Source organism: Rhipicephalus microplus, chromosome X, assembly GCF_043290135.1.
Source record: "Rhipicephalus microplus isolate Deutch F79 chromosome X, USDA_Rmic, whole genome shotgun sequence".
Taxonomy (NCBI): Eukaryota; Metazoa; Arthropoda; class Arachnida; order Ixodida; family Ixodidae; genus Rhipicephalus; species Rhipicephalus microplus.
The window spans coordinates 387,439,922-387,457,730 of record NC_134710.1 but is presented as its reverse complement, the minus strand read 5'-3'; the positions used below and the strand labels follow the sequence as shown (position 1 = coordinate 387,457,730).

At 43.3% G+C, this 17,809-nt stretch overlaps 1 protein-coding gene across 1 annotated transcript in view; it reads right to left on the bottom strand.

Annotated features, from left to right (window-relative positions):
- Window positions 1–14,063: 14,063 nt before the first annotated feature.
- LOC119161028 (uncharacterized) overlaps window positions 14,064–17,809 on the bottom strand; it is a 126,296-nt gene continuing 122,550 nt past the window's right edge. Inside the window, exon 12 of the transcript XR_012887533.1 lies at window positions 14,064–14,119. The gene's annotated coding sequence lies outside the window, so the exon portion shown is untranslated. The remainder of the gene's footprint in view (window positions 14,120–17,809) is intronic.

Below are 17,809 nucleotides of genomic sequence, written 5' to 3'. Positions count from 1 at the left end.
AAACTTCTGTCCCAAAAAGACTCCCAAGATCTCATATGCGTTTTTCTTGGAGTACTTGAACGCCGAAGCAGCCATCGTTTTCTGCTTCTCGGTCGACTGTATTCCCTCACCAAAAGCTTTCTGCGCCTTATGTGGTTTGTCAGTTTCTCGGGGATCTGCCCAATTTAGACCAAGCGGCGATGCCACTTGATGACGTCATGATTTAAAAAAATTTGGTGATATATGATGTCAACCAATGACTTTATTTAGCACTTGTGTAGACAGCGACAGGCACTTTTCGCGCTTGATAAGGTCTGTAATCTTTCCTGACCATGTGTGCTGTGGTGTTTATTTTGTAGAAGCTCACGAATATTAATAACTTTTCACACTGAATTGAATACTGCTAAAGGCATATAAAAATACCCACTTTTTGGATTAGAAATCTGCGTGAATATGATATCACTAGATTTGTTGTTCAAAGTTCAGCGGGTGCAATTTGCATCTGTCTTACCATTTATTTGCGGTGCGAGGGGAACTCGTCTTAAAGCTGAAAGAATCGACTCTCATATGTTTCACTAAATCTGAGCACTGCATTCGTGTACGTAAGTGTGAGATCACCCTCTAAGTACGAATATTGCGCTGCTTGACCCGATCTTTCCCTCTGTCTGCTCACCACGCTTGCACCACATGATGACCGATGTCACCCCGATCCCCATTTATATTCTTGAAGGTTTCAAGTAGCTATGTGAGGAAGAAAGAGAAAGTTGCAACCAATACATCTGTTTAGCGATGCATGAGGCTAGTGATGTTTTGGCTGCCCAATTCTTTCCACCGATTATGACTATGAAATCACCATTTTTTGCTCACTCCAAGGCATAAAAAAGGTGCTTTGTGTATTGACAGCCAGGGAGTAGTAAAATATAGTTTTCCCTGTAGCTTCTGTATGTAGTGACATAAGTATCAAGCGGACCATGCGAAACACCCGCGGTATAAGTTCAGAGGGGTTAAAAAACTCTGTTAAAGGGAACGCCAGAGCACGTGTCATGTGCTCTGGTGTTTTTTACAAACTGCCACACCTAGTGGCCACGTGGCCAAGTAGGGGATGTGACATTTTACATTCCCTGAAACAAGTTTACAAACCTCGCCAGCTATCGCTCGTGTCTCTCAACTCACTACATTCCCTCTGTAGGGTTTCTAGAACGAATATGACATGCACAGGCAGTGAATAATGCTACCGACTCGAGAGTAAAGCCTCGAAAAGGGGGCCATCTTAGCACTTCTGTTGAAAGAAGAGTGTACGATGTAAAGCAAAGGTGGAGAAAGGGAAGTAGCAGAACAGGAAGCTTACATATACAGCAGGGACGTCAGACATAATGTTCATCAAGGTGCTGCCTCACAAAGAGTGGTGTGCAGCTGCGGCCTGCTAGCAATGTTTCAAAAATACCGGCACATCTTCAGAAACACTGGAAGTAAATAGTTTATTGGAACGGAAGCTGTTCTCAAGTGCAATTTTGATGCTTTCGTCCTTTTTACCCTCTTTTTGTTTATTATGCTTTAAGCTCTGACAGAGGCATTATAAAGTGATGCATATTAGAGTAATTCGAGTGTCAGAGAGATGGTATGTTGTAAAGGGTATGCCGTAAAATGCAGGCATTCTGTTGCTTTTCACGAGGCAAATTGTTGCTAACAGAAGGTATACCAGTATAATGAAGGCTAGGCATTGTACGTGAGTTAGCCATGATTTGTTGTGAATTTGCAGCTTAACATGATATTCAAGGGAATGCCTCTGCGAAGCCACTGATACAGTGTCTTCATGACGAGGAAGTACATAAATTTTTAATATTATGCGACAAAGTGTAGAGCAAAAAACTAAGCTTGTTCTATTAAAAAAATTGGGAAATTTCACTTAAGGCAAATGCAATAAATCGGGTCAAGTTTGTTTTGATGCTTTATATTTAGAAGGAGCAATGGTAGAGTGAGCAGCGCTTGTTGAGCTAACTACTAATAAAAAATTCGGTAGCCAACTGCTGCACTTCTTGAATTAACACAGGTGGTGTATCCAAATAGAAAAGCCGCATAGATAACAATTTCCAAGAAAACAGTTCACTGGCAATAGCATAATTTTGAGATGGTAGACTATCGGTAGTCAGCGCATGGCATGAATGTTGTGTAGCAATGTTTGTTTTGCCTCAGGAGGGAATTATGTACGCAAAGACAGAGAGCATGTCTATAAATATTTGATTTTTGTTTAAATAAACAATTTTTTTCTGGAAATATTTGAACATATATCAAAGTAACCTGGAAATAAAAATCTGCTCCTTAGTGATTATAATATGTACTCCGACTTTATCCAACAAGATATAACAAACCTACACAGACATTATGTCTCTTATGTGAGTGGCATCCTCAGGGTGCACTGGCACCAAATGTGTGGAGGGGACCGAATTCACTTATTGCCTCGTATGTGTCTACTGATCCGTGTGGAGGACGTGATTGTTGTTACACGCTGGCTGGTCACGACGGTCTAACCACGACTCGAAAAGCTTTCTCTTCCCTCTCTTTTTTTCCCGAGCCAGCGTCATCGAATTACGGAAGTCAAAGGCATTCCCCATTTTCAAGCAGTGTTTGATGAGTTTTGTCTGAGAATGCGTGGTTTTTGTGATGTCCCCTTTGTGTTTATTAAAACTCGTTGACCACTTCCTGCCAGTTTTTCCAATGGTGGTGTCGCAGCCACCGCACAGGAACTTGTAAACAACCCTGTTTTTATCATTCGTAGGGGTGCTGTCTTTGGGCTTAGAGAGCACGTTTACCAAGGTACAATGAGGCTTGAAAATAGTTTTAATTCCCAGTGGACGAAGTGCTATTCGAACAGAGTCTGAAAAACCTTCAACATAAGGTTCAGAAACAATGGGCTTTTTGTTTTCTCGCGGCACACTCCTTGTTACTTTTTGCGTGTGTTTCTGGGTGTCGTTGATAAACCTGCTCAGATAATGGCTTCGTTAATATTAACCAACCACGTTTTCCATCTATATGACTGCAAGTGCTGATCAGTGATGTATGCGACAACACATGCATGAGTGAAAGAGGCAGGAAGCGACCAACAGGGCTCAAAGAGCACAAAGGAGACATTTCAAAAGCCACCCATTATAAGACAAAACTCGTCGAACACTGCTCGACGACGGGGCATGCCTTCGACATCAGTAATGAGACAACGCTAGTTCGGGAACAAAAGTGGGGCAAGAGAAATCTTCTCGGGTCTTGATTTATTAGTGTAACAAGTTGGCGTGCGATAACAACCGCTGCCACATACTAAGCGACATAGAGACAAGCAGCAAACTGTGTAACCTCCGCTCATTTGGTGCCAGGGCATACTGAGGATGCCAGCTGCAAATCTGGCGAAACGTCTATGTAGTTTTTGCTGTATTTTGCTGTGCTATGTATGAGTCTATATTTTTTATCATGAACTGGCCTGTCTTTTGGAACATTTTTACATCTGCTCCTTAGTTATAACTCTGCTGCATACTGTAGTGTACCAAAAAAACATGCTGATAATTTTATTTTGATGTTTTGGGTGAACTTTGTTTATTTTGTTTTATGTACATATGCAGGTGCCGGAAGAAGAAAATGAGCAGCGGAATTTCATCTTACTTTGCCACCAATGCAGCTGATGAGTTGGACGGGAAAGAATACTACGCTGTGAGTGCCATCTGTTTGGTAAGCACCATACTGTATGACAATTTTAAACTACTAACAATTTTCTTTGGGCATCATTTATATTGATTAACTCAACAAACATTGCTACCCTGAAAAGAACTAGGTAGACTAAATATATGTGAGCTGAAGAACTGAAATAAGACCGTAAATAAGCTCGAAATGTTGATTCTTTGTCGTCAATTATGAGTAAGGAGGCAATCCTCATCTCGAAAGCTTCACTAATGTCATCTGTGCACAATTTAGGTTTCCTCACTGCTGGATTGTTGCATAGCTTTCTGTCAGTCCTGGCACAGCTTTCATAGAATGTTGCAGACAGATTTTGTCAGCCGATTCTCTGCATTTTCTTAGAGAAGTCTTCCCATTATTCATTTTGTTTGCTCGATAAGCTTCTAGTATGGTTTAATCACTTTCTCTCGACAATGCAGGCCCTAATTGCCAATCGATTGCCTCGCATCTTGGCTTGTTCCACGGTCATCACAGCCATCACCATGCAATTGCTGTTTGCCGACATCGTCGACAGTGTACCCCTCTTGGACGTACCCTGACCTGGCGAGCTTGTTAATTCAAGTCAAACCACATTGGCAAAGTCTCGAGTAAAAACTGGCAACTTCTATATGCTGCTAAGTTTGCATGTGTGAACTCCACTGGGCATGTGAACTGTTGTGACGGTATGGCTGTTGGTTGCTTCTCTGATGGTGATGCAGGTCGGTGTTCATTTGTCATTCTACTCTAAAAGATTGCATTTCGTGTGCCTGCTGCTGTTCGTGTGCCCACAAGTTTGATTGTATGTGTATGCTTAGTTGACAATTATAGTGTTATATTTTTGTGTGAAATAGGGTACTCGGTCATAATACTCGTTCTGAATGCCTTCGAAAAAACAAATTCCTTCCCAACTACTTCCGCAAACAAGTGAGAGACCTTTGCCACTTTTCCAAAGACGCACATAACCAGTCGCTACAAAGTATCAACTTGGAAGCTGCATTTACTGCAAATCCAAAAAATTTGAAATGCTGAAATTAGTGGCACACACAACACAAGAAATGCATGAATTAAAAATACTAGACAGTTATACAGAGCAGTGGATAACCATCTAAAAATAACTTGAGCTCACCTTTAGATACAAATTAATAAAATCTGGACCGAATGAAGAAAAACAATTGTGTCAAGGCAGTTTTTTTTATTTATTCATACTGTCAGCCCAAGGGCCAAGACAGGAGTTGGGGTTACATATCTGGCATGTACAAAGAACATATGTGGAAACAAGTTTCACACTGTACGCTCAAGACGCACACTATATGGAAATAACAAAACAAAAACGCAAAACTATATCAAAATACATCCCGAATAGGTCACGGATAAAAGAAACATGTTCGAATACATCTCGTACACGTCACCAAAAAGAGAAAAAAGATTTGAAGTGATATAGTACATATTGAACATATTGATATAGTACATTGAACATATTCAACCAACAAGGAACAAGCAATTTGGTTAAAAATATTCTGACAAAGCCTTTACGAACCTTTGTAAATTGCAATGTTCGACTATGTATTCAGGTAATTGATTCCAGTCATCGATGCTCCGAACGAAAAACGAATACTTCAATAAATCTGTTCTGTAGCTAAGTGGTGTGATATGTTTCGAGTGTTTTGTTCTGGATGTGGTAAATGGCTGTAGTGCGATGTCAATGGAGACTACAAGGTTCACCCCTTAGGTGAACCTTGCAGTCTCCATTGAGTATGTGAAAAAAGAATATCAGTCGATTATGTAGCATTTTTTGTTTCACCATCATTAAACCGGCTCTGTCTCTAAGCTCACTAATAGACTGAGTTCTGGAATAGAAGTTGAAGATGAACCGTAAGGCTTTGTTTTGTATACGCTCACATTTTAGTGCATTTGTTTTGATGTATGGTTCCCATAGATGACTTGCGTAGGTCAGTACTGGAAGAATAGTCATTTTATACGCAATTGTTTTAGCTTCCGGGGTGGCATCGTGAAGTTTTCGTTGTAACGACCAAAGTTTACGCATGGCTTTATTGCAAACACTGTCAACATGCATGGACCAGTTCAAGTCATGTGTAAGATGAACACCTAGAAACTTAACGTTCTTTACTTCAGTCAGCACTGTGCCTTTAATGCTGTAAAAAAGGATAACGGGTCTTTTTTACGTGTCATGCGCATGAAGAGAGTTTTTGATGCATTCAGTTCTATTTGCCATTCGTCGCACCAAAGACTAAATTTTTGTAAATGGTTATCAAGCTCCAGCTGATTGTCAGTGGAGCCTATCTTCGCATACACAACGGTGTCATCTGCATAATGTTTTATAGCTATTCACTGAGAAAAATCGGCCCCCATGTCACTGATATAGATAGTTAAAAGTAAAGAGCCTATTACGGACCCTTGCGGCACGCCTAATCTGACTGGTTTATTGGTGCTGGAAACATTATTTAATTCAAGAAATTGTTGTCTATTTGACAAATATGCCTCTATCCATTTTAATAGCTGACTGTCACCAGTCAAACAAGACCACTTTTTAAGCAACTTTCTGCGAGATATTTTATCGAATGCTTTTAGGAAATGAATAAAGATGATGTCTACTTGACCTTTCCCATCTAAACACTGACCAATTTCATGCGTGACCTAAGTAAGAATTGAAATTGTGGAATACCCTTTGTGAAACCCGTGCTGATTATTACCTAAAGTACCATTTTTTTCTACAAACTTCATTAGGTGAGTAGTCAAAATGTGCTCCAGTGTTTTACAACAAGTACTTGTCAAGGAAATTGGTCGAAAATTCGTGACGTCATATTTGGAACCCTGTTTATGGATCGGTATTACCTTGGCACACCTCCAATCTATCGGAACGTAACCGGATTGAAGTGATTTTGTGAAAATGTCCAACAGAAAAAATAACCACCACTCGGCAAAACGCCTTAAAAAGGCGTTGGGAATTTGATCAAGTCCTGGGCATTTTCTCACATCTACATTAAGTAAGAAACCCAGAATGCCTTCTTGTGGTATAGTGAGCTCAGGTAGACATTGCTCATTAGAAACTCGCACTTGAGGAGTTGAACCATCGTCCCTAATGAAAACCGATTCAAATTATTCATTAATTTGGCAAGCCATCTTATATTTATCCGTTATAGTTATATTATCTTTCTCCGAAAATTCGATGCCAAGTTTTGGTCCTGAAAGGTACCTCCAAAATTTTCCCGGTGATGTTTTAATGAAATTGGTAAGAGTTTCATTCATGTATCTGTGTTTTACTGCTCGTTCTTTTCACGAGTCGTTTTTTCTGAAATATTTTTCGCGTAATCCATGCGTTTCTTCTGTTAACTTTCTTGGTGCCTTTCAGAACAAATAGTTCTATTGCTTTCAAAACAATGCATTTAAACATGTTCTATGCATCATTTACTGATGTAGTATTCAGAGAGATATATTGAGTGAAAGGATCATATCCCTGCTCTAAATGATCTATTGCTCCAGTATCATCTGCTTTAGAAAAATCGAGAACTGTGGTAGTTTTATTCTTTTTCACCCTAGTGCGCGTGGTATCTATATGCGTGATCACCATTTTGTGATCAGATATCCCTTCTAATACTTCACATTGATATTTGGATAGAGCAGCAGATCTGCTCAAGAAGACCAAGTCGAGCAGTCATTCTCCTGATTCGTGGATTCGCGTAGGTGTAGTTACAATTTGTGTTAGGTCAAGGGAGAAAGCCAGATCCAAAAGAACTCGAGACACAGCTTGATCATTTTGACCTTCCTGATAATTCACCCAATCAATATGCGGTAAATTGAAGCCTCCAGCCAGTATTATCTTATAATTAGAATGGCTAAACTTATCAGTTAAGAAATTATTAAGAAGTATCATATATTCTTCAGGGGTGCCAGGTGGGCGATACACTGCGATAACTACAAAATACTGCCCATTCATTTGTATCGTGCACGCAACACATTCTAATTCCGGTGGGGTGTAAATTTCAGTGCAATGAATTGAAGTTTTGTGAACATGGCAACACCTCCTCCCCTGGATCCTCGGTCTTTGCGACAGGCAGTATAATTGGGAGGCAGCAACTCTGTATTTTCAACTGATTCGCTTAACCAGGTTTCTGTCATGAATACAACTAGCGGTACATGTTCAAAGAACGCAGCCTCAAAGAGTGATGACTTGTTACAGATACTACGTGCATTAACATTCATAACTGTTAACTTGTCAGGAAAAATTTCCACTGCAGTCCAAGCTGGTGCCTTTCTCGTAATGTTGAGCGTTTTGCCACTCTTTACGCAAATCAGTGGAATCATCCCAGTAATACGCCTTGCCGTCTACGTAGAGTTATCGTAAGCTAGGCGCACCCGCTTTCCACTCAACTTCTCGTCTTTAGCGCTTTCCCAAAGGCACTTTCTGCTGTGTAGCACGCGTTTTGAGAAGTCATCACTGATTGAGACGTGCGAACCCTTTAGCTTGTAGCAGTTACGCATAATTTCCTGCTTTTCCTTGAAGTCGTATAGTCGGAGAATAATCGGTCGTGCTTTTGACTGTCTTTTTCCAATGCGGTGCATACACTCCCCGCTTTTAGGCGATAAACCGATTACAGAAAAAATTTTGGCCTGTACCACTTTCGTCAGGTCTTCCTGTGTTTCCATGTCTTGCTAATGCAGGACGAAAATAACAAGATAATTGCGGCGCTGGCGAGTTTCAATGTCATCAACATCTCTAGATAACACTTCGACTACTTCGTTCAGTCGGGTTGCTGTTTGTTGTGCGTCATTCAGTTTAGACAGAGAGGACGCAAGTTTAGCTAGGCGGTCTTCAATATTTTTTATGGCAGTACCATTTTATTTTACTTCCTTTTGGACTGCTCTCTGATCACGTTTAATGTCAGCTAATGTTTTTGACTGCTCCTTCGAAGTTTGCAAAATCTGTTCAAGTCTGTCATCTGAGTTTGAGCTCGGGCCCGGATTCATTTCGATGTCACCACTTGTGACAAGCTTAAGAAATATAGACAAACAATCGCACACTATCAACGCCAGTGTTCGGGGGCATGGCACGACTATTAGTGACAAATCATTGCTTTTAAATGATGAAGTATCGTGCCCCACCTACGAACAAGCAAATACGAACACGTTGGACACCATCCTTGCATTCGTGCCGTGGCCGCAACTGAGTAGATGGGCGTCCGGTGGGCTATTTAAGTCGGCAGCAGTCCATGGCATTGTTGTCGATTGGTAGATGCTTCCGATACAGGTGTCTTTGCTGCACGTGGATAGAAGCGGCATCGGCGACAGATCCAGATAGCTTGAGAACGGTGGCTCGTGCTACGTCTTGGTGAATGCGGCAGTTGCACTTGAATTCGCAGCGGTGACAAGAAGCGGAACCTGCAAACAAGCAAATACGAACACGTTGGACACCATGCTTGCATTCGTGCCGTACCCGCAACTGAGTAGGTGGGCGTCCGGTGGGATATTTAAGTCGGCAGCAATCCATGGCGTGGTTGTCGTTGATTGGTAGATGCTTCCAATACAGGTGTCTTTGCTGCACGTGGATAGAAGCGGCATCGGCGACAGATCCAGATAGCTTGAGAACGGTGGCTCGTGCTCCATTTTGGTGAATGCGGCAGTTGCACTCTAATTCGCAGCGGTGACAAGAAGTGGAACCTGCAAACAATCAATTACGAACACGTTGGACACCATGCTTGCATTCGTGCCGTGCCCGCAACTGAGTAGGTGGGCGTCCGGTGGGCTATTTCAGTCGGCAGCAGTCCATGGCGTGGTTGCAAGCCCGATTCAAGTATAGTGACCCTAATTTTTTCGAATGAGTGCCCTGGTAAGCGAATATGTTTAGAGAGCGGGAGGTTAGATTGCGTATAGGTAAGTGATATACGGTTGTTGAAGCGTATTCGGAACAATCTTTCTGTATGGACAATATACTGTTCTTGGCAGACGGCCCACTCGAGCATGTATGTGACGTTAGAGCTATCGCAATTGAAGAGGCCGCGAATTTTAAGGGTGAAATTAGACGACGTACTAACGGCTTTCTGGGTGGTTTGCATATGTAGGCAAACCTTGCAGCGTGGTTTGTTGCAAGGTGCACAGCCAGATGTTGTGGGTTCGTTTAATTTTGACGATGTTAGCATATCGCGGAGATTCTTAGAGCGGCGGTAAACTATGCGAGGTGGTTCAGGAAAGATATTTTTCAGATGCTCACTTTGGGCAAGGATGTTGTGGTTGCGTTTGAGTATAGAAAGAACCTTTGGCACTGATGCCGAGTACGTTAATACGAGATTAGTGCCAGCACGTTGTTCAGGCCAACTGCTTGCGCTAAGAATGTCGGCTCTATTCAATTGGTCTGCTCGGTATATAGCGTTATCGACCAAGTCCTCTGGATACCGTCGTTTAAAGAGAGCGCTTTTAAGTTGCTCGCAGTTAGATAGGAAGTCTTCGCGATCGGAACATAATCGCCTAAAACGGTGAGTCTGACTATAAGGTATACCTGTCTTACGATGTCGCACATGACTGCTCTGAAAATGGAGAAGCTGGTTTCTACCAGTAGGTTTGCGGTATAATTTTGTGATCAATTTTTCTTCAGAAAGCGCGACGGTGACATCCAGAAAGTTAACAGAATTTGTCGAATAGCTGTGCGAATGCTTGATTGACGGATAGAAATCATTAAATCTATCTCTAAATTTTAACAGCGTCTCCTCCCCATGTGTCAAAATTAAGAATATATTGTCTATAAACCGTCTGTAAAACAAAGGCTGTAGGTCAGTGCTGGACAGATAATTATTCTCTAGAATGCCCATGAAAATGTTAGCATAAGTAGGGCCTATTCGGGTTCCCATTGATGTGCCACTGATCTGAACGTAATGACAATTATTAAATTCAAAGTTATTAAGTTCAAGGATAAGCTTCAATAGCAATTGTAGGGCTTCTTTATCAATTGGTTTATCGAGGCAAGAAACCTCGTATGCATTAAGCACTGCAGAAATTCCATCAGCATGCGGTATGTAAGTATAGAGTGAAGCGACATCCAGTGTTACAAGTATTGCATTTTGGGGAATGTTAAGACTTATATATCTTGAAGAAAATTATTGGTGTCCTTGATGAATGATAGAAATGTCTCGGGAATATGTTTAATAACGGAATCAACATAGTGTTTATACGGGAGATGATTGGGCGGCCCGGATTACCTTGTTTATGAATCTTCGGTAGTATGAAAAATCTGCCAGCTACAGGGCTGAGCAGAATAAGTGACCAAACACTTCTTGAAGACTGGCCCTTCAAGATCACTGGACTTGTTGAGGGAGGCATTGAAACGAATGAGGCAGATGCGCCCGAACATCAACACACTGAATGTTAGTCTGCCACTGCCTCACGCACCCAGTCGCTGACGGCAGGACTCGAACTGGCGATCAGTGACTCGGTTCAATATGGAGGTACAACAATTCAGCAGAGAGGCCCGCCGTCTTTGACACTACGGGTTGTTAGGGGCCGGCGTCTATTACGTAGAACATGGTTTCTGAACACTCCCACTACGCCGCTTCCTAGCTGCTGACGGCTTACAAGCGAGCTTCGAGGGAGTCACGCTGCTGGCATAGCACACGAAGGTACAGCTGCGATGGACGTCAGCGGCATGGAGATCGGCGGCAACCGCTTGCACGGCCAACTCCAGTGCCAAGCCCACTCAACAACAGAGATCCGAGGGACACACAGAGCCATCCAGGGCCCCAGCAGTGTTGACGTCGCCACTTTTCCACCTGTGAGGCCCTACAACACAAGACGGACGAACGCGGCGAAGACTAAGGTGGCGGCTTCAAAACGACACGGGGAAACAATAGGTACGGGCTGTCTCAAACACGGATGGCCCAAGTCATTTCTATTGGTTACGAAAATCATTGAAAAACGGGCGCAATACGAAAAACATGCGCAAGAACTAACCAAATATTTATCTAACTAAATTGCGCCTCAGGGCCTCCGCCTAGCCTGCAACCCCTCAATGTCTACACTAAGTGCTGACCTGATTTAGAAATGAAGCAGAGCTACCATCACAATATCATTCCTGGGCGCTTTTACAGTGGATAATGTCTGCACACGGGAAAACGTGTCGCGGTGGTTGGCAAGGTGTTGACACTCTGTGAGAATTTTAGCGGGAATCTCGGCCGCGAGCGTTTTAAGCTGGCTCAGCGACGCCTTTACTGCTGCAGCGGTGGTCATGCATGTACCCACCGGAACAGATCTCGCTGCAGTTGATCACTGCGACAATTTTAAGTAGGCAGATATTCAATTTATTGGTAACAGCCAGGTACAGTTCCAAAGTCTAATAGGCCTCGTTGAAGAATAATACAGTGTGACTGTTCGTAAATGGGCTAGAATATACTGAAGCCAGAGAATGACATATTCGCATTGAGCCTTCGCACGTTCTGTTAGCACCCAAACACACATACACATGGACGCATGAACACGTGCACACGTGCGCTCGAGAAAAGATTCGGGTCATCCCCTAAACTTCGCTTGTATGCGAGTGTACAATATATTGATACATATCTTTACTATGCTCTAATTGCTAAAGACACTCCGAAGTGTCTGACGACGAAAGTGCAACACAGGCAAACGTCCAGGTCAATTATAACCTTAGAAAGGCCTACTGACACACTCATCATGTAACTTAAGGTGATCAATAAAGAGATGGTAGTCATGCAGCTGATTGACTGATTGATATATGAGGTTTACCGCCCAAAACCACCATATGTATATGAGAGATGCCGTAGTGAAGGGGTCAGAAAATTTCGGCAGTCTGAAGGTTTGTAATGTGGACCCAAATGTGAGCTGCTGGGTCCACAGTGTTTTCGCCTCTATTCAAAATGCAGCCGCCGAAACTGGGATTCGATTGCGCGACCTGGTTGTCATAAACCTAAAGCAGCGAAATAAAAATGGAGTGGTGAAGGCAGCTGTAGTGAGCACAAGTTTTATGGTTCTGCTGTGTGGCGAATAGCGCTAGAACAATGAACATAATGCTGAAAAAGAATATGAAAAGTACATATATATATACATATATATATATATATATATTTATAAATATATATATTGATTCGCTTGATCTGTGTGTACCTTTCAATTGACAAGACTTTAGAAGGGCACAGCAAGCGATTTCTGCAACTGGCCACATAACGCACGACAGGAAATGCACTGAATGAAGAACCATGGCTCGACATGTCATGATGTAATATTAAGAACAATATATATATATATATATATATATATATATATATATATATATATATATATATATATATATATATATATATATATATATATATATATATATATATATATATATATATATACGTATATATATATATATATATATATATATGTATATATATATATATATATATATATATATATATATATATATATATATATATATATATATATATATATATATTAATGATAGTTTCTTACAAGAAAAGAAATAAACTCAATGCAAGCTAAGTTTCACGCAACAAAGAGACACATGAGAGACCGGAATAATGTTGATTACCTTTTCCCATTGACACGAAGATTGACACGCGTGGAGCAGTTGTCTTCCGGTAGTCCCACTCATGGTGGCTTCTGAAATTTTCGAGCGTGTTCTTACAACGCGTGAACGGAAAGATGGCCAAGGCACCAAACTCTTGGTGAGTCTCCTTGCCTGAACGTTTCTTACACCGAAAGCTGTTATGAGATCACTTTTCGGGTTACGCGCAGTTGTGGTCCGCCGCCTCCACCGCCGACGGTGTCCGTAACCACATCGCGCGAAAATAGAAAAAAAAAAACACTTGCACCAATGACACAGTGGGGCTTGAATCCTGGTTCGCTGGGTTCCAGCACAATATTCTACCAGTGAGTTACGCCGGTTCTTGTAACTTGTCAATCTTGCCTTATGTAGGCATGACCTAGCACCAATGGCACAGTGGGGCTCGAAACCGGGTCTGCTGGGTGCCAGCCCAGTATTCAACCATTTAGCTACACATGTTTTTTGCTTTAATGCCTGTTTTCAGACACTATGTACATGAAAAATTCTGTAAAGGTCGCGAAAACAAGTGCAGGTAGTCCTACTGAATAGACACTAGCTTTAAAATCGCTTGAGAACTGTCAGGGGTTCCACACTCGACAACCACTCGGGAACAGACTCCTATGTTTTCGTAAGTTCCACCAATTTCGCCATCCACTTTCGACAGTACATTCTTGTGGGTCGTGCATTTAAATCACAGTGGACTCCTGACATACGGGCCCGCCATAAACAGTGGAGGCCTGTTAACATTATGAAGTCAAATGGCAAATCATCCTCATTTTCAATCGGAAGAAATCTGATACCTACGGGTCAAGCAGGAATTCCTTATTTATTGTCCTCTGCAATATATCCCAAAAATACACAGCCTCCCTGCAATGCAAAAAAAAAAAACGTGGTTAATAGTTTCTGGCTTCTTACAAATGAGGCAGTCTAACCCCCAAGGTAGAAAGACACCCCACTCTTCTAAAAATACCTTGACGTTCATAGTGCCGCTGCGAAGCCTAAAAAAGAAAGTCATTATTGCAAGCGCCACTTGCATTATTTTAAGCCTTTTTAGAACTTCCTGCCCTTTACCTCTACTATATATGACACTGTATATTGCAACAGGTAAAATTGTATCACAAAAAATCTCTGTACAGCTCAATTGCGTGACACCGAACTACACTCACTGAGCTACACTGGTGTTTGTGACTCGTAAAACTTGCCTTAGGTAGACTTGATGTCGGGAAAGCAATCGCGTTATTACTACTTATGAAGCGTTTCAAAACAGCGAAAGAACAACCAGTTGTCGCGCAATGCGAATAGCGTAATTAGTGCGCCTTCCAGGCTCCAAACCATCGCAAAAGCTTGTTCTTGTTCCCCAATTAACTGTGGTGCATACCCACTTCAGCCATAATTTCTCATCGTCATGAGCAACTGCATGTGCAATCGGCACAAAATTCCACGCACGTGTTTTGCGGATACCACGCTTCTCAGAAGAAAAAAAAATAGCGTAGCGAATGTCGGCCTACTACCCAAAAGTTTATTATTAATGCCCTAGTGGATTTATGACCTATATGTGGGATTTAAGGTGCTAAAATTACCATATGATTGTGGTTTTGTGGTGTTTAACGTCCTAAAACCACCAAACACCTGTTCTCAAAGTGTACTGCCAAGAACGTTTATTATTATGATGCCAGGGCTTACGCTAACAAGTCAGGAGCACACACGACACCTTTATTCAGTGCAAGAACGCAACATGGTAGAGATGGTGCCTTTGTAACCACTTAGAAATATGTAGTACGGAACACTTGATGACATGTGGGGTTTAACATCCCAAAACCACCATGTGATTATAAGAGACGCTGTAGTGGAGGGCTCCAGAGATTTTGACCACCTGGGGTTTTTTAACGTGCACCCAAATCTGAGCACACGGGCCTACAACGTTTCCGCCTCCATAGGAAGTGCAGCCGCCGCCGCCAGGATTCGATCCCGTGACCTGCGGGTCAGCGGCCGAGTACCTTCGCCACTAGACCACCGCGGTGGGGCATGCCCTAGTGGGTACCGAGCAGGTGTGCTTGCAGTAGTTACCGAATGAGACTTTTGAAATGACTCTGAAAGGCCGCTCTTCTAGCTTTCGCCGTGACTGTGCTGCGCCTACCACGCAGGCAGAGAGCAGAGAGCCCCCACCCGATATTTGGAATACAGCAGCGAGGCAAACATTTCTAGCCAAAAAGGTTGGAACTTCAGTTATGACCTACTAAGTGAAAAAAGGTGTAGTTAGCGCCTGGTTTCTATGGCGTCATTAACAAATGTCGTCTAATCTTGTCGTCCTGCAACTCCTATAGCGTGTTGGCCCGCTAAAGAGGTAAAAACTAATGTCGTTGTCAGGAATCGCAATTTCCGTGCATTCATCATGCTCCGATCAGTTTTCAGGAGTTCTTTCGGCACACGAGTCGTATTCAGGCAGTGCAGAACTAGAACTGGGAACCATTTCTTCGGCTGCTGTAGCCTTTTCGCCAGTTGTCGAGTGTGCACTGTGGTAAGCGTCACCTTTCGAGAAGCAACCATTCATTGTTACATCAAGGCGTTTCGGCGTGGCCATCGAGTCTAATAGAAGGGCACTGACTTACACAGAACACGAACTATCCACCAATGCGTGTAGGCAGCGTATTTCAAAGGGGCGGCTTGGCATTGCGACAGGAAGCAACGCGCTCAGCAAAGTTCACGCAGTGACATTGAATGCGCGAAACAAGAACTTTAGAGACGATACATGTCCTCTGGTAATCTTCCTCTCCTAACACTAGTTCTCGTTTCTTCCTTGGCGGAAAGATTCGTGGGTATAAATTTCCTTCACTTCCCTTCAGGTGCCGGTAAAGTCGCGCTTGCCCACTATCTTACTCCGTGCGCGAAACGTCTCGCGTTTGTGATTGGGCCCCTACAGAAGGCTGGTGGGTTCTGTTGCGTTTGAATGCCATACCACAGACGTGAGTGAACGCGAAATAATCGATGCCAGCAGTGAGGTTCCAAGGACTCGCATCGAAATGCCCGACACAGACAAGCAACCGGCACAGATGGTGCACTGTACAGCGTAAGTAAACTCGTGTTACATGCGCTCGCAGTTTTCACAAAACGAGCGCTCAAAACAGGGCGTGCCACCGAATTCTCGCGACGAAGCGCCGGAGAGACGCCTCGAGGTCAACGATAAAGAAGAAAACAAGCATCCAAAGACTCCCCGGGCGTGCGTCTCTCTCCCCTCGGAAGCGTTGGTTCACCAACGAACCTCCTCACATCAGCGGCCGAGCAAGCCCTCGAAGGTTCTCGATGGAAAGGGGCGTGGTGATGCAGGGTTGCGTCATCTGTCGCGGACGGCCCTCAAAGCGTCTCGCGCTTTCCCCAGCCTTCACTGCGTATCGCGCCGACAAAACGATGAGAATTTTCTGGAATCTAGCGCGGAAGGTATTTAACCGAGTAGCAGAGATGGGAGATAAGGAGAAGAAAAAAGTATGCGCCAGAGTGTGTAGGGTGTTCCGCCGTGTCATCGGCGAAGGTTCTGTCCTCAGTGACAAAGCAGGAGAAGAAGCAATTTCACGCCAGTGTGCGTAAGGTGTTTCCGCCGTGTCGTCGGCAAAGCCTTTGGTCCCCAGTGACAAAGGAGGACAAGAAGAAAGTTCGCGCCCGTGTGCGTAGGCAGAAGATGAAAGTTTTGCGCAAGTGTGCGTAGGGTCTTTCCGCCGTGTGGGCGAAGCCTTTTGTCCTCAGTGACAAAGGAGGAGAAGAAGAGGATTTCCATCTGAGGGGTGAAGACTCGTGCTACAGGCAGGAGTGTGTGTCTGCCGCCAGCGAGCGAAGACGCGTGGCAACAACTGCGCGTGGGAAGCCTACGGGTTACCGCCGAAGAAGTTTGGTGCTTGGAGAGCGGCCAATTGAAGACGCGAGGTTTGCTGGAAGAGAAACTTCGGGGGCAGCGGAACGACAACAGCGCTGGACTTTGAGTGAGTGATTCTCGGAAGAGTATCAATCAGACTTTTGTTCCAAGGACTTTGGGCTGAATAAGTTTTCGAGCTCTTTAGTCTTTAAGTGTCTTGGTTGTTCGATGCATGCGACTGCATTGTGCGTATTGTTGTTTGTGTCCGTTGTTTCGAGTGTGGCTGATTGCACTGTGTAGTACGTTGTTTGATTGGTGCCATATCGTATTCAACTAGTGTCGAGTGTGCATATTTGTGTATCGTTTTGGTCTGCCATAATTGAGAATATAATTTTGTTTTGTTTATCAAATCTCGGCTCTGATTTGTTCTTTGGGCCACAGCCAGTGTCCGCTGGCGCGCCAAATAGGACCACTTCTAAATTGTCCACGCTTTCGTGGTGCAGTTTGGGGGGCCGATACTTCGGCCCTTGGAATTAGCCCGGCGATCGCCTCCCTACTTAATGGGACCTGTGACAGCAGTTCTCGTCGGAGTTCACGCGTTCTGAGAAATTGATTATGATGCGCTATGCTCTGAAGAAGACCGAAGTTCATTCCTTCATCACCAGGTAATATTGTTCAGAAGCCATCGACCTACTCTCACAAAATCCCAAACA